The following is a 26,044-nucleotide window of genomic DNA, read 5'->3' as shown; positions in this document are numbered from 1 at the left end:
CTTACACCACACTGAGGCCAATAAATGACATAGAAACAGAATATTTTAAAATGTACATTGTGATGATTTGATACATACATACGTACACTGTCAAATGATTACACACAATCAAGTTGATTAACTCATTTATCATCTCACATGGTCACTGTTTTTGTTTTCATTTTGGTGAAAACACTTAAGATCTACTCTCTTAGCAAATTTTAACTGTAAAATACTGTTTTATTAACTAGAGTCATCATGCTGTACATTAGAATTAACAATATGCTTTTGGACTCAGGGACTTAGGCTCATCCTCCCTACCCACCTGCTTTATCACTTTCTTTTCCACTGACAAAATTATTTACTGTGTAATTTGGACTTCTTCCTTTATTTTGCTTTTGAAGTTTACATTTCAAACATGAATTAATCTAGTCTTTTTGATAAGCAATTCATTTGTACCTAGACTAGCCTCTCAATTTATTCCATGAAATTGATGGTTTGCTTTTGGACAATTTCCCAATAACATTCAGGGTCCCTGACGGATGCTACTCTCAATATCTATTTCTTGCTCTGTATGTTACATAGCTTTGCGTAAGAGACCACTGACCATTCCTTCTCCTTCACAGTTCTCTCCTCTCTCTGCCCATTCTTGGTGTGCTCCTCTTCATTCTCTGCACATTCACTGGGCCATTTTGGTCCCCTTTATGACTTTCAGTTCCATTTGTCTGCTAACGCCTCCCAGATCTACATCTCCAAACCTTCCAGCTTCAGCCTATATACTCAATTGTCTGCTGCAAATATCCAACTAGATTATCACAGGCATTCTTCCTTCATCAAGAGTCAGATCAGGCCTCGCTCTCAGACAAGCCTTTATTCAACCCTGAAGCTTTGTTAACTGCTCTCCTCTGTATTCCCACTGTGTCCTACAGACACCCCTATCAAACATTTAGCGTCCTGAGTCATGATTATCTGCTTCACCTGTTAATTTTCTACTGGACTGAAAGTTCTCTGGGAACAGGATCTTCGCCTAAATGAACCTTGCATTTTCAGCACCAAATAGAATTTCTTCAAAATTTTAGGTGAAAGAAAATAAGGGATTTTTTTTTCTTTTTTAATGTTTAGGTCTTTCAACAATAGACTGATTTTCCTGAGAAGGTAATAATGTATGTTGCAATAATTTTTAAGCAACTAATTTCTTGAGAAAATGTAGACCTGGTTTATGCATCAGATTGGCAGTTGGACTATATGACCTCTAAGATCTATTCCATGCCTGAATCTATTCTTCTTTAATACTTCAAAAATAAATCACATAAGAAGGAAAAGTTAATTTTTTTGGCACATTGTCTAAAATTTCCAGTTAATCATTTTGCCAATACTAAATGCATTGCTTAATTGCTCAGAAATCAAATTACATTAACACTACCAAAAGCTACTTAAAATTGGCACAAATACTATTAACAGATGAAGTATCATTTAAATTAAATGCTTCATTTATTTCATTATTTTAAAGTCATCACATGAGTTTAGAGTAAATGAGCACACAACTTACGACAGTTTACTTTTGGCAAGTATATGGGTCTTCCAGGGACAGGATCTGTGTGCATTTGCTCTGAAACAATGAAGAGTAACCTCCAATTTAGCTTTATTCTTAATGATTTTTTTCTGTGTTGACAGAGAAGTATATTTGAGCTTGTTGCAAAATGAGAAAAGTGAGATGGACATAATTTCATGCTGAGGCAAAATGCAAGCTCAAATTCAATGGCTAGAATTTTTAAAAATCATGACTAGATTCCTTTGCAATGGTGCAAATCAGTCATCTTCAGAAAAAAACACATTACAAGGGAAAAAGGTATGGAAAAATGTAGGTCTTTTTGAGTCAAATTTTTACAGATGCATAGTTTATATCTACTTTAAAGAAGAATAAAATAAAATCAGAAATGAAGTGACTTGCTTCAGGTCCTAAGAAGAACATGATAGGAGTTCATGCTATTCCTTCTTGTCTTTATTAATTTCATGATTACTTCTCTTCTGCTGAATGTTTATTTCTAAAAGGGTCTTGTATTGTACAGTCCACAAAACCACAATGGAGACCACACCCTTGTGGGTTTCTGCCCTTGTGTATTCTGTGTGTGGGTTCTTGAGGAGGAAGTGATTATTATGAGGAAGAAATATTAGGTTGAGATAGCAGAGATAATAATAACATGGGGATTAGATGAGACCCTGAATTTGACATTTTTAAAGAAAACTCGTGTTGTTCTTATAGGTTAGCTTCTTGTTTTCCTCTGTCCCTTCTCATCAACATAAAATACTAGTTCCAATTACAACAATAGAAGCATTAACAGAGGAAAAAACTACCACACTAAAGACAAAGAGTAAAGGACTCGGCCCTCAGAAACATTTCTAGAGCCTCAGATTTTCTCTGAGCTTAATTGCCTTGGCCAAATAGCTACTTTTATAGGCCATTTGGTACGTTTTTATGCACTTCAAGAGCAATCAGGCAATTGTGAGTTAAGATTTAATCTTTTGAAGCTTCAGAGATTTGAACTTTGTCTACGGGTGGTGGTTCTGGGAGTGACAGACAGTCCCAAGCCCAGTAAAGTTCCACTTAACGAGGGTAAAAGTACCCAAACCTTCTTGTAAAGGTTCCCTCCTTTCCTCGGCATTCATCTTCCTTCGGCTTCCATCTTCTTCTTCAGTGTAGAGAATTGGGCTAATATAAAACCACAGATATCTGAGCCACAGGGAGAGAACCTTCACCAGGGATCCCAGTGGATGATTCCCAGAGACGGTAAGTTTATGGTTACAGTTCCCTTGTACGTGTGCATAGTATATTTTCAGGTATTTTCACAAATAACATTTTCTCAATGAGCAGTTGAGCACATGAAAGTATTCTTCAGAAAAACTGTCACTGCAATAGTCAATAGTTTATCCCTGTCTGTGCACAAACACACAAATACCAGCAATTTAGGCATTCTAAACCATGTGTTTTCTCTATTTAACTGCAAGAAAGGCATATTTTCCCTATTTAATTAATCAAGCTGAGATCCATTTCAAGGGACTAAATTGTATGATCATGAGGGCTTAACAAATTATAAATCTTTCAATGGTTAAAGGCAACATTTCTCAGGCTTAACATAATGGAATTGGGCTAATTCATTCAGAGCTTTATTCACTAGGACTGAGATACGTTTGCCTCCAGGCAAGTGGCATGAATTACTCAAGACATTTTGTACAAAGAATGCACATGGTGGAATTGGAACCTCTTTCAAAATCCAACATAATGTTTTTGCTCATTCTAGGCCTTTAATAATCACTAATAGAAATTGCCATATAGGGATAAATATTGAGCCTAACTTCTCAGCTGATAGGAATTAATACACTGGCGCAATATTGAGAGAAGAGTCAGTGTCATAAATGAAGCAGGTTACCCACTGAGAGACTAAAAATCTGGTTAATATATTTTAAGATTCCATTTTATTCTCCATCGAAGGAAGGTAAGTCAGCACTTAAATTGGCGTGCAGGTCATCCCCCCCAAATTTTAGAGTGAGCCAGAATAATTCACATAATTTGAGAGTTTAAGTCTTTCTCACAGTCTCTGAAACAACTGAGACTTTGAGGTCATAATCAATTCCAATATAACCTAATTTAAATGTTTACCTCTCCAAAATGTTAACTGCTGCAAAGGTTATTTGGACTGGATAATTTAATATTTTTATTTCTGACCAGTCACATGAAAACTTGAAAATGTATAACCCAAAGTAACTTACTTTATTTAGGTGCAGATATGAATCATGTGTGCAGGGAAAACAGCAAGAGCTTAATCACTGCCTAGCATCCCCATATCGATGGGACTTTATATTCTTCATAATTGCCCATCAGGAACTAAAGACGTATCTTGAATTTTCTGTTCCCTAAATTTAAATTTTTCTTATTGCACTTAATGGGAGAAATTATATTTGATCATTTGAGAATTGTTGAAAGACATTCCTATCAAATTCAAGGGCTTACTATATAATGGGTTTTTTAAATCAGTATCAATATATTCAATATTAAAATACTAGGAACAGAACATTAACTAGGCGTAAGAAGACCATGATTCATCTTAGCTCCAGCAGTCTTGAAATATGTTCCTTGGAACAAATGCTAGTTCTTCAAGAGGGCAGGAACCTGAATGCCATTTCTTTATATGTCTTTCTCTCTCATTTCTCACATTATTAAGTCCTGAAAATTCTCATTCTTTCTTTATTGAGATATAACTGACATGTAACATTGTGTAGCATATTACAAATGTGCTGATTTGTTATTTATTAGTCTTTTAATGTCCATTGGAACAGGACATTAAAATGTCCCTTCTTTCATTTATGGTATTAGTAATTTTTCTCTATTCTCTCTCTCTCTCTCTTTGTTTAGCCAGGCTAAAAGTTCATCAATTTTACTGATTTTTTTTTTCAAAGAACTGGATTTTGGTATCATGATTTTCTATATTATTTTCCTTTTTTTCCGATTTCAATAATTTCTGCTCTAGAGTTTTTTTTCCCCCTTGATTTAAATTTAATTTGTTCTTTTTTCCTCCAATTTTCTGATGTAGAAACTTTGGTTATTGATTTTATTTGTATTTCATTTCTGATATGTGTATTTAAAGCTATACATTTCTTTTTCAGCACTCCTTTTACTCTAGCCCACAAATTTTGATGAATCATACTGCAATTTTATTTAGTCGAAAACATTTTTAAAAATTTCTCTTGAGACTTTTTTTTAATCCATAGGTTTAGGTTAGATGAGTGTTATTTATTTTCCAAATTATTTTGGGATTTCCCAGCTATATTTGTTATTGATTTTTAGTTTAATTCAACTGCAGTATGAAAACATACTTTCTTTTAAATATGTGAATGTGTATTTTATGCCCCAGAGTATGTTTTACCTTGGTGAATATTTCATGCAAGCTACAGAAGAATGTATATCCTGCTTTAATTGGATGGAGTATCCTATACATCATGATTATATCAATTTGATTGTTATTGCTGGTCAGGTCACGTTTATGCTTACTGAGTTTCTACCTACTTGAGTTGACCATTAATAATAGTGGATTTGTCTGTTTTTCCTCAGAGATCTATCAGTTTTTGCCTCATGCATTTTTATACTCTGTCATTAATTGCATATATGTTATGGATTTGTATGTCTCTTTGAGAACTGAGTCCTTTAAGTAGCACCTTTCTTTATCTTTCATAATTTTACTTATTCTCAATTATGCTTTGTCTGAAATTCATATGGCTATTACATTAAATTTTGATTAGAGTTAGAATTATATGTCTTTTTCCATCCCTTTATTTTTATTTATCCAAGACTTTAAATTAGATTTCTTGCTGACAAGAAATATATTATTTTATACTTGGGCTTTTTAATGTATTCTGACAAATTTCTCTTTTAATTGATGCACTTAGGCTGTTCACATTTAAGTTTATTATTACTATGTTTGAATTAATATCATCCATGCCTGTAACTATTTTGTATTGTTGCCAGAGGCTTCTTTTTCTGCTTTCTCTGGTTTCATTGAGTATTTTACTCAATGATTCAATTTTATCTCCTCTCTTAATAATATAATATCAATTATATTCCTTTAAAAAAAAGCGGTTGCCCTAGAGTTTACCATATACATTTTAAATTTTAAAATAACCTAATTCCATCTTCAAAAAGTGCTGTGACACTATGTATGGTGCAGTCACCCTGTAACGGAGTATTCCCCAATCCTTCCCCTGACCCTTGTGATACTGCTGTCATTTTTTTACTTATCACTCAATAATTGTGCCCAAACTTCCCCTTGTCCTCTATGCACACTGCTTGATTAGTTTTCAAATATCCTAAACTCTGTGATACAGATGCTTCCACCTGATGAGCTATTTCCACTTGCTCACTCTTCTACTCTTACTCTGGTAAAATACTCATCTTTCAGGTTTTAGCTTAACTGTCACTCCTTTCAATGTCAGGAGGCTTTCCTGATCCTCCAGACTGTCATAGATCACTGTTTTATATACATTCATAGTACTTTCTTACTTCTACCTTTATGATTCTTATTGAAATTATAATCAATTAAGCATTTATTCAAGGTCTATATCAAATACTAGTCTTTGATACCCATAAGAGCAGTTATTTCTCTCTTGTCACTTGTTTATCCCAGAATTGACCTGGCACTTATTAAGTACTGAATAAATTTGTAATAAATAAATGTAGAAAGATGATTTATGACTTAAGAAATTCAAGAAATAGTATTTTCCTGGAATATATTTTGGAGTGTCTAGTATGCTAAACCTTTATTAAAGAATAAAATTGTTGGCAAATTCTTCAAATGATTTAATCAGACAAAAATCTCTTTTGAGCGACATGAGATAACAGCTGAGAGGGCACTGCTGTTGTGAAGCATATCTTTTAAGAAATGCTCCCTTAGGCAATAAATGCTCCTGAAGCAGGTCTGAGGTAGAAATGGGCCAGCTATAGCCTGCAGACCAAATTAGGCTCATCGTCTCTTTTCGTACAGCCTGTGAGTCATTTTTACATTACTTTAATGGATATTTATTTTTATTGAAGTATAGTCAGTTTATAATGTTGTGTCACTTTCTGGTGTACAGCATAATGTTGCAGTCATATATATATATATTTGTTTTCATATTCTTTTTCTTTGTAGGTGACTGCAAGATGACTGAATATAGTTCACTGTGCTACACAGTATAAACTTGTTGTTTAGCTATGTTATGTATAGTAGCTAGTATCTGCAAATCTTGAACTCCCAATTTATCCCTCCCCACTCACTTCCCCCCACCCTGTAACCATATAGACAACATTTTTACATTTCTAAATGATAAAAAAATTCCAAAAAAGAATATTTCATGGTATGTGAAAATTATATGACATTTAAATTTCAGTGTCCACAAAAACAGACTTTGGAACACAACAGTGGCCATTCATCAGGCATTGTCTATTGCTGTTGTGTGTGTGAGTGTGTGTGTGTGTGTGTGCGCGCGAGCACGCACACGCACGCGTGCTAAGACAGCTGAGTTGGGTGGCTGTGACAGAGACCATATGGTCCATAACTCTAAAATATTTATTACCTGGCCTTTCACAAAAAAAGTTTATCAACCCTGGTCTAAGCCGCCAATAAAGATGAGGTGTTTGAAGGATATTACTCAGTTCTGATGTCACTACCATCCACCACCACCATTCCAACTAAGCACAAAAAGTACACTTGGGTGTAATCAGTGTATTTAATAGAAAACTCATGTAAGTAAAATGGTGTGTGGACAGAGCACTGTCCTGAGAGTTACATGACCCATGTTGGAGCCTTAGTTTTCCCCCTAACTTAGTGATTGTTGGGGAGATGCAGAGCCTTCATTTCTTTATTTTCCACTGTCTTTAATTCATGTAAATATTCTTTAAATAGAAATGAAGTCATATCTTCAGAAAAAAAAGAGCTTATTATAAGTAAGTCACTGTAACAGCCCTAAGTTGTTGTGTTTGTTTTTTTACAAAAACACAAAGGAAATGAATACCTTTACTAAAGTTTCCATTTAAGAGAAAGATTCCCAAGCTGTCAATCTGAAAGCAGAATGAAGTCCACCACGGCTCGTCCCTGTTGTTGGTTGGCTGTGAGACTGGACGACGGCACTAGTTTCCACCCGTGCTGGAATTCAAATCCACCCATAAAACACCAGTGAGGCCCTGTAGTGCCTGTGGCTATAGGACTCATTCCTCGCTTTGGGCCAGATCTGATCCAAAGAGATGCCAGCAAAGTCTGCAGCAGACAGGCATGGCAGTTGTTTGTTTCTTTGTTTGTTTTTGTCTTTTATACTTCATTTGATCATGAGGTTTCAGAAGCTCCTTTCTCAGCAGCGGGACAGAGAGAGTGCATCTGTATGCATGGGATGGGGGTATTTATTCATAAAACAGAAAATGTCTCCAGTGAAGCCAAATTGTATGGCGAATAAAAGGCATTAAATAGGGCGTCACCTACTCCAAATGTGTTTATGTCCCTTTCTCCTTGACTTAGGTTATGTCCCTTCCAGATTTCTGAACTTTCTCACTTGCAAAATATAGGTCCAGGGCTGTATACATAAGCACACTTCTTACTCTGATTTTAAGCCATAAAACAAAAGAACAGTGGTAGGGTGACAGAGTAATGTGTTGTGATTTTTGAGACTATGGAGCCAAAATTCCATAAACACAAATTAACCTCTAAATGAGAGATTTTAACAAGAAGGCCTTATCTTGGGACAAGATCTAATTATCATCTATTTGTTGTTAAATGGGTGGAAAACTGTCTGAGCTTCTCTGCGGAGGAACAGAAAAATCTTCTACAGCTGTGAAGCCTGCCTTCTCATGGAAAATGAGTAATGTAAGTAATATAATTTGGCATCCCTGAATAAGGAAACAAACACATAAACACAAGAGTTATAAAGAGAAATTTAGTAGCATTGTTTTAAATGATGTATCTAAACAGCAAAGTTTAAGTGAAATATAAAAGGAACTAAGGATGTTTTCCCAGACAGGGGAACATGGAGCTAGGTGTTTTAAATATGGGATTTCAGTGAATTCTTGCAACATCTTGATTTAATAGATATTTTAACCTCCATTTTACAGATTGAAACTCTAAGTTTAAGGATCATTATGTGTAAGAGATTTTACTTCTCAGTGGCAGAATTGGGATTAAAATCCAAGTCTGTAAACTTACAAAACCTTTCTTTGGAATTACAGTCATAGGAAACCCCCCAATTTGTAGCTGAATAAATAAAAATTAATTTGAAATATCATTGAGACCAATAGAATTGAGAACTTCTATTAAATAAACTGCAAATGCTATAGGACACATATATTATTAATAGGTATATTTTGGTTTCCAGATGGTAAGGTGTGGTGGGGGTGGTGGAAAGTGAGGGCAAGGAATATAACTGAGGAATTAAGAAAACTATTTAAACACCTTTAGAATGAAGGTGTAAACCCTGTTCCAGGAAGGAGAGCGTCATACTGGCATGCTAACACAAGAAATGTCGAGAAAATTGATGGACAGCCTATTTCTTAGACAACGTGAATCTCTCAAAATTAACCAAACAATTAGACATGTTTAAAAATACGATTCAAAGGTAATATTATTCGTTATCTCAGAGCTCTGTTGATCTGAACTAAAGTGACAAAATAATCACTAGATGAGGTCACTCCAATGACTTCTTAAGCTGACATGGAATTTGATTGCTGTGTCCTTCTTAAACAATTGGTCAAGCACAACTTTTGTTTCATGCGTGCTTTTTATATCATATATTGCATTTTACAGAATTAATGTAAATTATGTAATTATTTTTAAAAGCATTACTGCCAGATAACTATACAAATATTTTTAAATAATTGTACTTTAACTTAGCTTAAATTAAAAGCCATATGCTTTTGATTAAAGTACACTTAAACATGATTGCTAAACGATTGTACTGTATAAAAATTTGCTTAATACTTAAAAGAGTTATGAATAGGCACCTAGTTTTGTTTGCTGGCATTTTAATCTCTGTGTATATATATATATATATACACAGATTTAAGGACTATAAAAGAGAAACCACAAATTAGTGAAATGAAAGGAGGACATAAATTATTTTCATTGTGAGCTGTAACTGCAACAACAAAAAAAGTTTTATGTTACATTTTGTCGCTAATATGAATGTCAGAGTTGGAAATTTATGTGTTAAGAAGCACCCTCAACTAGACTGTAAAACAATAGAGTCTAACAGCTTTGAAGGATCTAGTAGAGTGGATTGTGTCAAAAATAAGCATTGTAAAAAGTCCCTCAACATGTATTTATATAATTGGGAGCTATTACGTTTTATTATACCGATTATCCACGTACTAAAGAAGAAAGAATCAACAGCTTACAACACTCTAAGTAGAGAGCCCGGCAGTTACGTGCAAGCAACCCGATCATGAGCTTTCGAGGAGATTAAGGAAAACAAGTTAGACGTTCTTGTGAGGTTCTCTGTTATATTCCTAAACACAACTTCTATTTGGGAATAAAAGTACAGTGTACACTTGTGACGGCTATCAAATCAGAATTATAGGACCGTCACAGAAATCAAATCGTACCCCACAATCGTGTCAGGCTATCGGGGAACAGAAAGAGGTGAAAGTGGGGTAGGGGGAAATCTAAGCTTTTTTAAACACTAGCAACAACAGCGCTCTGAGTTAATGTATCTGATGTCTACATGTGATGACACAAAGACGGCGTTGCTCTACCTGCTGTAAGAGAGCTCTGAGGAACAACGGGTGGCCTGTGCCCTCCAGTGAGTTGTTAATGTTGATGTTGTTCTTGCTCCTGTTGTTAGGTGTGTTTATTCTAGACTTAGGGGAAAGGAGTTCTATACAGGAAATGCTAATTAACTATATAGAACAAAAGCACAACAAATGTAACACTGCCTAAATTACCAAATGAGTGGTATGTCGTAAATGCTACCACTTCAGAGAGTAGTAAATAAATTTGTAAGAGTTAGATTGATTTTGCCAGTTTTTATTCAATGTCAGTTTCCAGAGGATTTAGATGTAAATAGAGTTTTCATTTGCAGAGACAGAGGACAAATATAACTAGAGTTTAGGAGACAATTTATGAACTAGCACGCTGACTTATAACAAATCCCACTTGACTACAGACGATAATGATGCGATAAACACTGTCTCTTTCCCTAACTCTCTCTAGAAGGAGACCTTAGTAGGAGCAACTTAGTGGTTGTTTCAACAAACACACAGGAAATTTATTATTTTCTTTCCAGTGAGGGATAGCTGACATGAAGAAGAGGATTTGAAGTCTGTACCTCACTTTGCCAGTGTAGAAATAACCAAATAACCTAGACAATTTCAATATCCCATAAACCATTCTTAGGCATTTTAATCCCTTGTCCATTTTCAGACACTAAAGTTCCCCCCAAATGCAACATAAAAGTGTTATGATACATGGTTCCCAGTTAAGAACTGATTGTTTTTTAATTAAAAAAAAATTTAATGGACGTACTGGGGATTCACCCCAGGACCTCATGCATGCTAAGCATATGCTTTACCATTGAGCTATTCCCCTCCCCCAAGAATTGATTTTTTTTTTTTTTAATGTTCTATGCCACGACACTTTTTCAACCACTATATTTTTGGCTTTTATTAATTTCCTTATCTAGCCCACTGATTCAATATATATTCTTAGCAAATTAGCATGAAAATTAAAACTATGTAGAAATGTTGAAAATTCAATACTGAGAAAGGAAGAATTCAATAGGGGAAATATGTCACTTACTATTGTTCAACTCAGTAAAGAAAAAAAAATGTGAATAATGTACAGTTAATAATGTTAGTGTAAGTTTAGCTGAAGATTTGCCCTGACAAATATTAAAATCCCTGTGAATTTACTTTGGTAACAATTTTTACATTTTTATATATTTTTGAATTTAACAAAATAATAACCAGGATAAATACAAGTGAATAGTTACTGAATGCTGATTATATGCCAGTCACTGTGCTAATTGCCTTATACGAAATAACCCTTTACTATCAAAGTAATAGGAGGAGAAAAACTAGAGGAGCTCATAGAAATGAAGCAACAATACCTTAAACACAAAGCTGGGAAATGATGAAATAGAGAATTCTGTTTGATAAAAGAAAAACATCATTAATCTCAATTTTATTACTCTGCTTATATGTGTTGGTTCACTCTGCCCAGAAGGTCCCTCAATCCTATTTCTATTCTATATCTTATTTTAAAGGTCTTGAATTATAGATAATTCCAGATAAGTTCAATCTGTAGTTCCCCTGAGAAGCCTTTCTAGGTCCCTTCACTCAGAAGCATCTCCACCACTCCAAACTCCTATTGTATGAAAATATACTTTTATTGAGCATTTATTACACTCTATCCTGTGATTAAATTATGCACAGAAGTATTTATTCATCCTAGTTGGATTATGAACACCAAGAAGTCAGGAATTAAGATCCTGTCATATTAAGTCCTGAACACAGACCCTACTGAATTGAACATTTGCTGCGTTTCTGCTATACTCCTACCTCAATAAGTACATCTTAGAGCTTAATAAAATTTAAATTGCACTTTCATAATAACATATAAAGCAATAAAAATCCATGCACTATACGAAAAATATAATTGTTCTATCTAATAAAATGGTTAAATGGGGAAAATATTAATGTTAGATACTACAATGAATAATAATGTCAGTTAAGCACCATGCTAATATAATACAGATTTATAAAATTGAAAAAAAAATTTACTTGATTTATTTCCTCATGATTCAGAAAAAAGATAATCAACAGCCTTATATGGTATTTACTGCAATAGCAAAAGAATTCAGATAATGGGTTTGATTTTATTTTTTGTGTGCAAGTTCCATTAATTGAAAAAGAAAATTGGAAGAGAAAAGCATAAGCGTTAGCAGGAAAGATTTTGAAAATGCCCACAATGTAAACCATCCATTTCAAAGGAATGGCATAAAGGTTATATATGGGAAGAGGTCTCACTGGGGATGTGGGGCTGAGGTCTTAAAAAACAGTGATTAAAATATTTACTGTATCTCCTTCTTAAGTTTATTTACATATCGACTATGTCTGAAAGTAATGATTTAGTAGATTCCACTTTATTTCTGATAAATACTAGATAGCAGAAACAATAGAAATGATTTCAAATACCTAAATGCCATCTTTTCTAAAAAAGCAAATGGAATCTATTTGTTATTTTTGAAATTTTTTCTGACATTTGTAACAAGTCTTGTTCAGATAGTTTTTATTCAAGTATTTGCATTTTCTTTATGAAACAAAATTGAGTACAGCAAAAAACTTTTTCTACCATTATTTCTTGAAAGCTAAAGTAGAATGTTCATAGCATAGACCTCCTTCATCTCTTCCATTTTATAACTACTGCAAAGAAAGAACATATATTTGGAACACAAAACCAAAGAGAAGAAAAAGCCATTTTCTTGTTGTTTTTGTTGTTGTTGCTGTGGATGATGATTCTGAAGATGGCAAATGAATGGCACTGAGATATTTGTATCTTTTAAAAACATTCCAGCCAGTGCTTTCTCATGTAACCTTTTATATTTAAAATATGAAGTTGAATACAATGTCAATTCAAAAATATATGCATGGCTCAAAATAGATACTAAATGCAGAAACAAATCCCGTAAGTGTTGAAAGGGCTGATGCTCAACAACCAGCAGATGGCTAGCTTATCTTAAAAGGATGGTAATCTGACCCAGGCAAAGCAGATCACCGGGGTGTAGTTAAAACTACAACTGTAACACCCACATCCCTTGTGTGTAATTAAATTATTGTTGGGAGGTACTTCTCTGTTTATATTACTAAGTTAATTTAAAAGCTTATTATACTTACCAAGGTTCTTCTGACCTCTGGAAAGTTATTTTTCTACACAGTTTAAGAAAGCAACAAATAATTTTAGGTATGATACAATGCATATGTGCAAAAGGTGGAGACAAACTTCTTTGAATATTATATGGCCCATTTTTCTTAAATTTCCCATGAAATTGTCTATAAAAATGAATGTTTAGTAGAGAAAAATTAGATGCAGTCCTAACTAATAAACGGATGGTATGACTTAATTCCACATATGAAATTTGTGTTCATTTAGTATTTATACTATATCCAGTACTTATCTGTCACATGGAAGGAGTTTTTATATGTTTTCCCAACAGTAGGCCAACATTTTAAATGATTTAAGAGCTGATACAAGATCTACTGGTTGAAACAAAATGGTATAACTGAGAGATGGTCATGAGAGAGACTCAGTAAAAACGTCTAATTCCAGAATGGCCAAGAGATCTGCTTGTATGAGGAGAGCTGCCTCTTAGGAAATGAATGGATGGGGCTAGATGAAGTGATTATTTGGATGTATAATATTGATACAAACTTAGTAAAAGAATAAAAAAATTCAGAAGAGCTAACATTTGTTAAGTATCTATTATGTACAAGTGTTTGCCAGTTCCCTTAAAGAGCTGTACGTCTAATATGAAAGGAAACTAATAAGTATCAGTACAATATGGTGAGTGTAATGGCAGAGACAAGGCTTTAAGTGCAGTGGGGGCACCAGACAGGAGAAAGGAGAAATGTGACTACAGGCAGTAAGTCGGAGCCCAGGGAAACTAGGTTTTTCTTACAGTTTTTCATTTCCTATTTGGACTTCAAAGGGGTGGGTTTCTTTGATGCCTAATTCAAGAACTAAAGACAAATACTGTCTTATTTGTTATTTCAAAGAATTCATCAACATTTGAGGAGATTGTAAACCAGGTGGAAAAAACTTTTGTAGAATATAAAAATCAAATATTCCATCTTAACTAATTGCTTTCTAAAGTCTTTATCTCTCCCCTATATCTTTCTTTATCATACAGACAACATTTTCAACCTTAAGCGAAACTCCTAAGACACTTGCTAATGTTCTTAGGCTCAAAGGAGATGGGACATCTGGCTCTCATTTTAGCCCAAATGGGCTTCATTTATTGCAGCCATTTAAGTTTCACTTCCTTCTTGCCCTGGGTGTAATCAGTCGGCTGCAACTGCCCCAAACTGAAAACACATACTGTATAATTCTTGGGTATTTTGTCTTTTATATATTTGAATTGTTATTTAAATGGTATGATTCATATGGTTATTTTTTTACTTAAGTATCTAAGTAATTTTTTGGCGCATGAATATCTTTTGTAATTACTGATTTAAAAATATATATCTCAAGTAACTTAGCAGCATCCCAGAACAAAGCTCAGTATGTACAGGGATATACAATTATTTGGCACCCAATGAGATAACGATTACAATGCCTGACGGTCAACCAAAAGTTACCAGAGACACTAAGAATAAAGCAGTTGCAACCCCAAATGAAACAATGAATCAATGAAAACCAGCCTAGAACTGACACCAGCTTTAGAATTAGTAGATAAGGATATTAAACTAGTTATGCTGACTGTCAAGAACCATGAAGGGTCTAAAATTTTACACTACTTATAAGCTATAAACTTAGCCTACCACAGTTTTATGGATACTTTCAGAAGACATGAGACACTTGGATCAGAGACAAAAGAATTTATTACTCAAAGCAAAAACCCGTAAACTGATGTTCCCATCTATCCCTCTTGCCACCAAGTTCAGGAGTCACACAGAGGGGCCTAGATGAATGTACTCACAGTGAGTTTCATCACAGCTGAGGAACCTTAGTTCAGAAAAATAGAATTTTTTACAATGAAGTGCAAATAAACCTGCCCTTGTTAGCCCAGAGGAAGACATCATATTTACCATATTAATTATAGAAAATAAATGATATAAGATATAAGTAAATATAAAAATAAACATCATATTTACATCCTCAGAGAAATAAAACAGATTGATCAGTGTTTTCTAGTTCGGCTATCCAGCTGTGTGAGGCTTAGGTAGAGTGATCCATAAGTGAAGTCATACTTACAGTTGAGAGCTCTCCTCCCTTCCCTGAAACACAAGGCAGTATAGAAGGACACCACCTTCTGCTCTCCATCCATACTCCCTCCCCCAACAACACACACATATCTCATACCAAATGGAGGCCTGTGTGTCACATGGCATCTGGAATAACCTTCTGGGCTTTAATGGTATCTGCCCAGTGAAGAAGAAAGAAGAAAAGGGGAATATCTGAAGGATCTCTCAGTCTACTGCTTCCTAAGCTTAATCAAGAAAATTCCATTTTCACATCCTAGAGACATCATTCTCTACCCTTGATGCACATGAGAATCATCTGAGAATTAAAAACAAAAATATCCAAGCCCCACAGTCGGTCACTCTGATTTATTTGCTTTTGGGAAGGGACTTGTGCACTATTCGCTCTAAAGTTTCCCAGGTGATCTAATGAGCAGAGATGATTGAGAGTCACTGTCTTAGAATAAAAGGGCATCTCTCATAACTACAGTATCATTATGATATCCCGAAGTTACAATAGTGCCTTAATATCATCTGATACTCAGTTCATATTCATATTTCCTCCATTGTCCTGAAATGTCTTTCTACAGTGAATCATTAGGATGAAAGTTGGATAACTACACATGTCTACTCCCCTCACCTCTGATATTCTTCTTCCTAAATGTTCAAATATTTTTTCATATTTTTTCAAGGAGGAAAAAAATGTGCATTAAAATAATACCTATTTTAGTTTGGTGCAGCCATTGTGGAAAACAGTATGGAGATTCCTTAGAAGACTAAAATAGACTTACCATATGACCCAGCAATCCCACTCCTGGGCATATATCCAGAGGGAACTCTAATTCAAAATGATACATGTACCCCAGTGTTCACAGCAGCACTATTTACAATAGCCAAAACATGAAAACAACCTAAATGTCCATTGACAGATGACTGGATAAAGAAGTTGTGGTATATTTATACAATGGAATACTGCTCAGCCATAAAAATGACAAAATAATGCCATTTGCAGCAACATGGGTGGACCTAGAGATCATCATTCTAAGTGAAGTAAGCCAGAAAGAGAAAGAAAAACACCGTATCATATCACTCATTTATATGTTGAATCTAAAAAAAAAAAAAAAAAGACAAATGAACTTATTTACAAAACAGAAACAGACTCACAGACATAGAATACGGACTTGTGGTTGCCAGGGGTGAGGCGGCTGGGAAAGGATAAACTGGGAGTTTGAGATTTGTAGATACTGACTGGTATATATAAAATAGATAAACAAGTTTATACTGTATAACACAGGGAAATATATTCAGTATCTTGTAGTAGCTTATGGTGAAAAAGAACATGAAAATGAATATATGTATATTCATGTATGACTGATGAATTGTGCTGTACACCAGAAATTGATACAACATTGTGAACTGACAATACCTCAATAAAAAAATTTTTTTAAATAATCCCTATTTTGATTTTGACACTGATTGTCCCATTTTATAACTACTGCTCTAGTTGCCAGTCCCTCAAATTGACCCATGATGTCAATATTCTTTATACTAAACCAGTTGTCCCCAATCTTTTTATCACACTTGCCTCACTTTTTTAAATGTCAGCAAGTGTAGCCTTTGTTAGAATCCCTCATTGATAGTGATGAGTGGTCATGAGTTTTAATCAGATAGAGAAATCTCTCCTAATAGTTAGCTATTAAATCTCACTGCCTGTAAACCTATTATAGAACACTTTACTAAGACATATGGATACTTCTCTTTGTACAAAGCATAATAGAGAAGGTAAAGAAGCTTAAGTCTGGGACCCACTTCCTGAAAGGCCTGAGCCATTTACTTACAGATAGTTAGATAGAGTGAAAGACACTCATTCCATAAAGTACAAACAGAAACAGAGCGTGCAGCAAGCCCCGAGCAGGAGCGCTCTCTGCGCAGTCATGCTTGACAGTCATGCAACAGGAAGGGCTTCTAAAATGAGAGTGCAAAATAAAGAAAGTCACCTAGAGCAGAAGGAGGGGCATATTTAGAATAAAGTTATATTTACAGTATACTTGCCTAGATCAGGACACTGTAGCAGAAACATTTGCCAAGGAAATTTGGGATTAGATTGTAGAGGGGGAGGTCAATAGTGCCAAAAGCAGAATGAAACTTAAGGCAGAAAAAGAGAAACACCATGACTTATTCCAGTTTTCTCCTTCCACTACTATTTCCATTTATTATTGCCAGATCACTGTCTTAATCTGTGAAATTCCTAATGATCTCTATCTGGGAAAATAAAGATTATACAAAGTCCCAGCACCCTCATAATAAGTACTTCTTATTCTGAGAAAGAACGTGTATGGCATATTTATGATACTGTAGTTATAAAAAAAAAAAGGTAATTTTTCTGCAGTCTTGTGGTGACTATGTATTTATCAAACCTACTTTTTTACTTTAGAAATTTTCTTTTTCAGTAATTATGGCATGAAACTCCAGACAGCTGTCATCTGCTCAGGAGTGAGCTGATTGCCTGGGTTGCCACCTTTTGATAGGTTATTGATAAGCAGATGCAGACAGCCATCCTCCTGCTCAGCTTTCTACCATTATTCTGGAAAATATCTCCAGTTCACCTCCCTGTTACAGCATCAGTGGTACTTTTTAGAATATATTTGCATATGACTCCTGGGTTGATTGGCTGTGAGAGGTACAGAAGCAGGCCCACAGCAAGATGTGAGGTTTTACAAGAAATTTCTCTTTATCCTTAAATGCAGCATGTCCAGAAAAGGTTCAATGTCAGAAAAAACCTAGAAGCATCTGTTTGGTACCTATCTTGTGGCTGGAGAAGCTGAGATGACAAGACTGTCAGCTTGTCAGTTTTATGAGTACAAAAGAAATTTCAACTAAGAGTCAAGCTAAAAATGTCATCTTTTGTAAAAGCACCCCTTAGACTTCATTTTCAAAACGTATGTATTTTTGCACTCTTGCCAAAATGCAATTACATGCACAGTTGCACAGGCAAATACATGGGAATATTTTCATAGGAGTAATTTACAGTAAACAAGTGCAATTAGAAACTGAGAAGGTTTTTCCTCCACGCAGTTATGTGACTAATAGAACAGCCAATGTTATTATAGAGAACTTAGAGGAGAGAGAAAAGTGTTTTGCTAACACAGTCACTGCCAATCAGTGTCTCCACGACATCAGCATATTTGGTTCCACTACTTCATTAACCTAGGTGGGGCCCCCAATAGTTTTTTAAATGGTGCACAGGGCACCTTCAAAACACAAAGAGAAGTAGAAAAGCAGAGAAGATATATATACACAAATATGAAGTAGACTTATAGTTATAAATAAGATCTTCAGCCTTTAAGTTCAAAGATGTTTCTCAAGACAGAGGCTATGTCAAGAATTCTAATGGGTCTCACGTAGACAGTTCTCTGCCTCAGAGCAAAATTTACCCTAAGCAATCTATGACAAATGCTTTGCTTGTTGACTAAATATTTTCTAGGTGAAGAATCCAGAAAAAACCATAAGCACTTGATATCCATTTCCTCTCATTAATTTTTTTGGGAAAATGGGAATGAGTAGCCTTTTTCAACCAACAGTCCTTTCCAGTGGGATACAAAATTCAAATTTCATTCATTGACAGTTCTATTTGGTGTTGTTCTCACCTGTAATGTGGTGACAAATTGGTAACAACAACAACAAAATGCTCTAACAAAACCAACTGGAGTCTGTAGATTTCAGCAGATACATGATGGGACAATGCAAAAAAAGTGATCAATATTAATTAATGAAAATGCATGGAAATATACAGTATATATATATATATATACACACATACACAAACACCCACACATATATACATACATACAAACATATATATATATATGTCTTTGAAGATTAAATATGTGTATCTGGAAGAATTGCTCAGGCTTATTACACTTTTGCACATGTACAAATTCACAAATGTCATTATAAAGGGTGGACTTTATCTTTCTTCATGACTATAACTTGTGTGCCTTGGTCCGTAAGCATTATAGCTTCCCACTTTTACAGCCTTGGCGTTTCCAGGCTCAATGATAAAACTATTGACTAAATACATAAGTTAAAAATGTGTTTGTAAAAAGGGGAGAAAATCAGCCTTGTGTAATATGGGTAGTTAGTGACATTTCTCCACAGCTAAAATAAACAAAAAACAAGATAAGCTTCTGTAAGGGCTATCACCTCTAATTCAGAGTTTTGCTTTCTCTGCAGACTCCATGCGACTTCTGACTGTAACATGCAATTTATATTTGCATTTGGAAATAAATACATTAAGCACAAGAAACAATGTTTGGTTTAGTAATGGCAGTTAGACATATGATTGCTGACCTAACAATATGAGCATCTTCAATATCATCCTCAAAAAAAAAAAAAAAAAAAGAAAAGAAAAAAGAAAAAAAATGGTCAAATTCCATGAGTCTTCAGTTGATTGGTGGCAAATGAAGAGGACTGCAAAATACAGGTAATTCAGAATTCATAAAAATTAATTACATTGATTCCGACAGGGGAATATAAATAGATATACAAAGATAAGCAGTGATATAAGCTGAACTAGAAATGTAAAATAAATGTTTTCAAACAGAAAGTTATATGAAGGTTTAAAGAAGAAAGAAGGCAGTAGGTGCTGGAGAAGTGCTTTGTATTTTTATAGAATGTCAGAAAATATGACAAGAGAAAACTTCCCAGCATTGACAATAATGTGTGCAAATAAACCTCCAGATTCTTGATCATAAATCTTTCATATTAGTTCTAGAATAATAACAAATAAAAACTTATTTATATATTGCGTGGAGCGGGATAGAAGGGTGTGTGGCAGAGAGGACCGCTAACAGGAAACCCAAACTAAGCCTGTAGTCATAAGTAAATTATAAATACATTTGTTTGCTCTGCAATCCAAGTCTTAGGACAGAAATTTGTCTAAGCCTTAATTTCAACTATTAAGATGTGATAAATCAATAAATAGAGAAATGGTCTTTCTTAGCTGGTCTTTGTTTCTTTATTGCTGTTACCTAAGATGGAATTTCCCAGCATATGTGTTGGAGGGTGTTGGTTTAATGTGCATGCATTAGCATTACCTGGTAGGCTTGTTAACCCACAGGTTACTGGGCCCTATCCCCAGAGTTTCTGATTCAAAAGGTCCACACTTGGAAAACTACTGGTAGAGTGGAATACATATTAAGTAATAAGAAGAGTTTTCATTGTGATATGAATTGGGAACATTAGGTTAGGGACCTTAAGTAGGTTGGTTTCTTTCCTGCAGTATTTCTGAAATCATTTAAAATAAAATGTATTTTTGAAATATTGCAACAGATGGAGTTAAACAGGCAAGGAAGACTATTCAAGACTACTGAAATAGGGGAGAGACCAAATTCAGTTCTGTTGAAACAAAAAGTAGGAGTTTTGAAGTACTGAGGTGAGCTAATGGAAAAGTCCTAGAGGACTTTAGAGGGGAGCTTGCAGACTGTGATCGGGCCATCTGTGTTTGTTAATGGTACTTATGTAACTCAGGTTCTTACCCTTCACAGAGACAGGGAGACTGGGGCTCTCTTTCTGATGATTACGTCATTCCACAGGGATAGGTCCCAGATGATTGAGTTAGCCATTACTGGTTGTAAAACTGGTAAGAGACTGAGAAAAGATTTATATCTCAAAGGGACAGAAAATAACTTACAATTGCAAGTTTTCTATAGTAGACGTTCTAAGAAAAAGGAAGTTGCGGGACTACAGTCAGGAAGAGACCTGTCTAAAGTTTAGTCAAACTGAAAGGAACATTATGGCTATATTGATCAAAATTCTAAATGGAATATAATAGGTTGTTTCCAAAAGTATTTGTCATGGAATTACTCTTCTGAAGGAGCACCCTGTGATATTATTTTTCTGAAGAATATCTAAGAAACATTGTTCTACAAGAAGGTTTCTGTACATAGGCTAAAAAGTTCTGAATACATGCCATTTAAGCTCTTTATGCTGTTCACTACCGAATCAAACTGCATATTTCTCTCAGTAGGAATTGCTTAAAGGAATAAATGGCACAATAAGGTCTTGAAGCCTGGACGTGGAAACACATAAGGTAAAATCTGATACTCACTTGTCGAACAGCACACCAATTAAGTTTTATGTGAATATGTTACATATGCACACGGCATTAGAAATGCCTCGTGTCTTTAGATGTATGCGTGCATATTTAGCTACATGTGTGCTGTCAGAAGTAAGTGCTAGAGGCATCACATTCATACACACAAATGCAACGTGGTCTTTATTCTTTCCTATTCTTTGTCTTTCTTCCCACTGTCTTACTTAAGATATAGACAAGTAGAGATTTTACCTTTGAAGTAATTTAATTATTTAGTCACAGTGTCCAAACATTATTCTAAGTTTATGATAAAATCTAGACAATTTTTAAAAATTATATTTATCATTTCTTTCTTTCTTGATTAAAAATATGTTTTTATTGTTTAAATTCACTGTATGATAAGACATAATTCAAGTCAGCAGTCCTCATCTACCACCCTCCAATCCCCTATTCTTATCCACAGAGAGAAACACATTTCTATTTTGGGAGGTATTTGCCACTATATGTTTAAATTACATACTTATAATAATACAATGTGTTGATTTTCAATTATACATAGTACCTATTGACTTTCCAGTAAGTAAAACGAGGGTTTAGAACTCTTGTAAAAAAAAACTCCCTCCACATTTAAAGCCACATGTTAGGTGTTCTTCCAATGTGTTTATGTCAAAATTTGGGGGTAAATTATGTTATATATTTTCATTATTATGAAACACATAATCATTTGTAGTATTCACAATTGAGATACACACCAGACTGATTACATTTTCTTTCTTATACATCTCCCCCCCTTCCACCCATTTAATTAAAGCCTCATTAGATGCTTACCTATCCATCTTTTTACCTAAAAACTAAAAATAAAAAGGACTGTAAAACACTTCATGTGATTCTTCTGGGGCTGGGTTTTCTTGTTAACAGTGTTTTTGGACCATATTATCCTCCTGTTTAATCTCCCTGTCACCTATGTGGAGCCTTCTGCAGTTCTTTTAACCCAGCATGGCAAAAACATCCTTAAATAAAGGTTTTCTTCAGGATAGCTATAAGGAGAAAACCCTGAAGGGATGGGGTTCCACTTTTGAAGCTCCATCCCAGAGACAAAATTTCCAGACAATAAAAATAAAATGCTCTAACATCACTCATCCCCTCAGGGCCCCTGCCCAACCTAACTATCCCCTGCTGATACATATGCTGTTTCCCTGTAACACACACACAACAGCAGCAGCAACAAAAAACAACAATCATCCTTTTTTTTGAGATTTAAGGATTTCTTGGGGGCAAGCTGCTCTATCATCCTTTTTTCCCCCTTAATGCTATCTTGTAGGTTCTGTTTTTCCAGCTTTTTAAACACATAAAAGAGAAAACTGTTCAATTACAGGGAAAAGTTTTGCTGCCAACACTAATGAAACCAACACCAGAAACTGGCTTTTAATATTAATCATCTATGTCAGATCTTAGGGTAGGTGTTCTCAGACACATTTTCTCCTTCTCAGACCCTTAGCAATCCTGCAAGTCACAATTATCTTGAACTTAATAAAGTATGAGTTATACAAACATATACTCGCACACATACACAATATGGTTGAAATTTTGGAAAGCTCCTGTGCATGGCTCCTCATGCCACATTCTCATCAACTAAATCTGCAGTTTCCAGTAATCTCTTCCTTTGTACTTTCTTACCCCCTCCTTTTTTCCAGTAGTAAGAGACTGAATGCGGACTTAAGCTTCAAAAAGGATCACAGATTAAAATTGCTTTTATTACATTTATTCTTCAGAGTGTATTTTAGTTAGAATTGTTCTATTCCCTGATCTGAATCTTATTTCATGGTTCTTACCTCAGACTTACTTCTGTATTATGCTAATTCTTCAAGCTTGAGGTCCCTTTCTTTCTAAGCACTTACTTCTTCCTTGTATAGCGAATGCAAGAAATTTTCAAAAACAATAGAAATGAATAAATGATAAAAAACATCATATTTTATATTATCTAGCTTTCATTATATGTCTTGGTATTTCTTTCCATCTACTAAGGGAAAAACAATCTTTGCTCCTTAAGATTTATTACTATTAGCATACAGATTAGACTAAATTGTGCTCAATTACACTATTCTTTTATTTTCTGTCAGTTGTTATAAATAGCAGAATACACATTTTTGTATTAAATATGCTGTGCCTTCACAACCCAAGTTCCCATCAACAGACAGTTGGCTTAAGAAGATGTGGTTTATATATACAATGAAATATTACTCAGCCACAAAAATGGAGGTATTGCCATTTACAGTAACATGGATAGACCTAAAGAATATTATACTTAGTGAAGTAAGTCAAACAGAGAAATAAAAATACTATATGATATCACTTATATGTGGAATCTAAAAAATGATACAAATAAGTCTATATACAAAACAGAAACAAACTCACAGATATAGAAAACAAACTTATGGTTACCAAAGGGGAGAGGAGGGCAGGAAGGGACAAATTAGGAGTATGGGATTAACAGATACATGCTACCATACATAAAATAGATGAGCAACAAGGATGTACTGTATAGCACAGGGAACTATTGTCAATATCTTATAATAATCTATAATGAAAGTATATAACGGAATCACTTTGCTGTACACTTGAAACTAACGCAAATTGTTAATGTTTAATTAAAAATATGGACAAATTGTTTAAAGAACTAGACACTTCATGAAAGAAGATATATAGATAAGCATGTGAAAAGATACCTAACCACTATGGAAGTTCAAACTAAATCACAGAGAGTACTACATACCCATTAGATTTTCTAAGTTTATAAGAACTGGCAAGACCAGGTTTGGACAAGGATATAGTGAGATAGGCTGGGGACCTGGGACATGGGACCCTCGGCTGTAATGTTTTCGCTGGGACTGAGTGACAGGATACAAAGAAACTACAAGGGACTAAAAATAACTGCATGCACACACAACTGGAGCCAGTCAGGAACAAGGTACAAAAATACCAAAAACCCAACTGCTGTTTCTGAGGTGCTAGGAGCAAAAGCAGAGTACCAGGACTGGAACAGAAGCAGAACACTACGCATGACCCTGCACATGACACCACCAACAGGGTGAGCAGACCACCTAAGCCACCCCTCCGGCCTGACCCCTGGACCCATCCCTACCTTCACCCCATTTAAGGGACTAGCTTGCCTCGACTTAAGACATAAGCAAGGAAACCTTTTTCTTCTGCTGCAGCCCAATAAAGCCTTGCCTGAATTTCTTGTCTGGCCTCTTATCAGGGTTCGTTGATGAAAGAGACCAAGAACCCCTTGTTGGTAACACAAGTAACTGGAATTCTTATATATTGCTCGTAGAAATACAAAATTATACAATGACTTTGGAAACCAGTTTGGAGTTTCTTATGAATTTAAACCCATACGTATCAAATGACCCAGTAATTTCACTCCTAGATGTGTTTCCAGGAGAAATGAAGTCATGCATCAACACAAAGACTTCACGTGATTGATCCTAGCAGTTTATAAGTTATAGTCCCAAACTATAAATAGCTCAAATCCACCCAGAGTTAAATGGATAAACAATTGTGTTATAGTCAAAGAATAGATTACTTCTTGAAATAACTGGAAACAAATTGCTGAGGAACACAAGAGGATTGTAAATATTACAAACACTATGAGAGGAAGAAGTCAGACTCCAAAAAGTATCTACTGTATAATTCCATTCACCTGAAACTCTAGAAAATACAAATTGAATGTATAGTAACAAAAGGATGGTCAGTGTTGCCTGGAGCCATTGTTGGGAAGAGATGATTGCCTGGGAGGGGTACAAGCAAATATTTTGAATAGATGGAGATATTGTGTCTTGACTGAGATGGTCATTATGCAGGAATATAAATTTGTCAAAATTGGTATTATTAAAATGATTGTATTTTACTGTATAAAATTACATCTCAGTAAATCTGACTTTAAAAATTAAAAAAAGAAAAATCAACACCACTAATGGAACAAAAAAGTCACCCATGGTTTCAGAAAGTTCCAATAATTATTTACATTAAACTACTAGGTTATGAAATTGAAGATTTCTGAGAAAGACAACATCACACTTCTGGATTCTAAAAGGCCTTCACTATAAAAGTTCCACTGACTTTCTATTGAAATAAAAAATATGCATATTTTAATATTTACTTTCACGTCAGAAAGGTTACCAATGAAAAAAGTGAAGTCTTAGAGACAAAGCATTTGATTAAACATTAAACATTTAACTCTCATTGTGAACTTCTATGATTTCCAAGCTTAAAAGTCATTAACAGAAGAGAAAAAAATAAACGATAAATATTGCAAGAAGATAAATGAATAATGGAAGAGACAAAGGCTTTGAGGACCACGTCAGGTTGGGCACAGAATGCACATTTAGGAAGCCAATCCCAAGGAAGAACTGAACCCTGCTTTCATCTGTCCTACGATAAATAAGATCCATAGCTGACCCTCAGCCTCTTAAAATCAGTGTAATTTTTTTTACCCTGAATCA

The 26,044-nt window shown here is 34.7% G+C and overlaps 1 long non-coding RNA gene across 1 annotated transcript; it reads left to right on the top strand.

The window, feature by feature from the left end:
• Positions 1-7,401: 7,401 nt before the first annotated feature.
• On the top strand, positions 7,402-25,793 carry LOC116667175. The gene is made up of 4 exons (XR_004323969.1): positions 7,402-8,363; positions 19,679-19,928; positions 21,471-21,536; positions 25,580-25,793. It is a non-coding gene; the product is annotated as an uncharacterized LOC116667175 (long non-coding RNA).
• The last annotated feature ends 251 nt before the right edge of the window (positions 25,794-26,044 follow it).

The sequence above is a fragment of the Camelus ferus genome, chromosome 11, assembly GCF_009834535.1.
Source record: "Camelus ferus isolate YT-003-E chromosome 11, BCGSAC_Cfer_1.0, whole genome shotgun sequence".
In the NCBI taxonomy this organism is placed as follows: Eukaryota; Metazoa; Chordata; class Mammalia; order Artiodactyla; family Camelidae; genus Camelus; species Camelus ferus.
The sequence above is the reverse complement of the archived record's forward strand: the minus strand, read 5'-3'. Positions and strand labels throughout refer to the sequence as shown.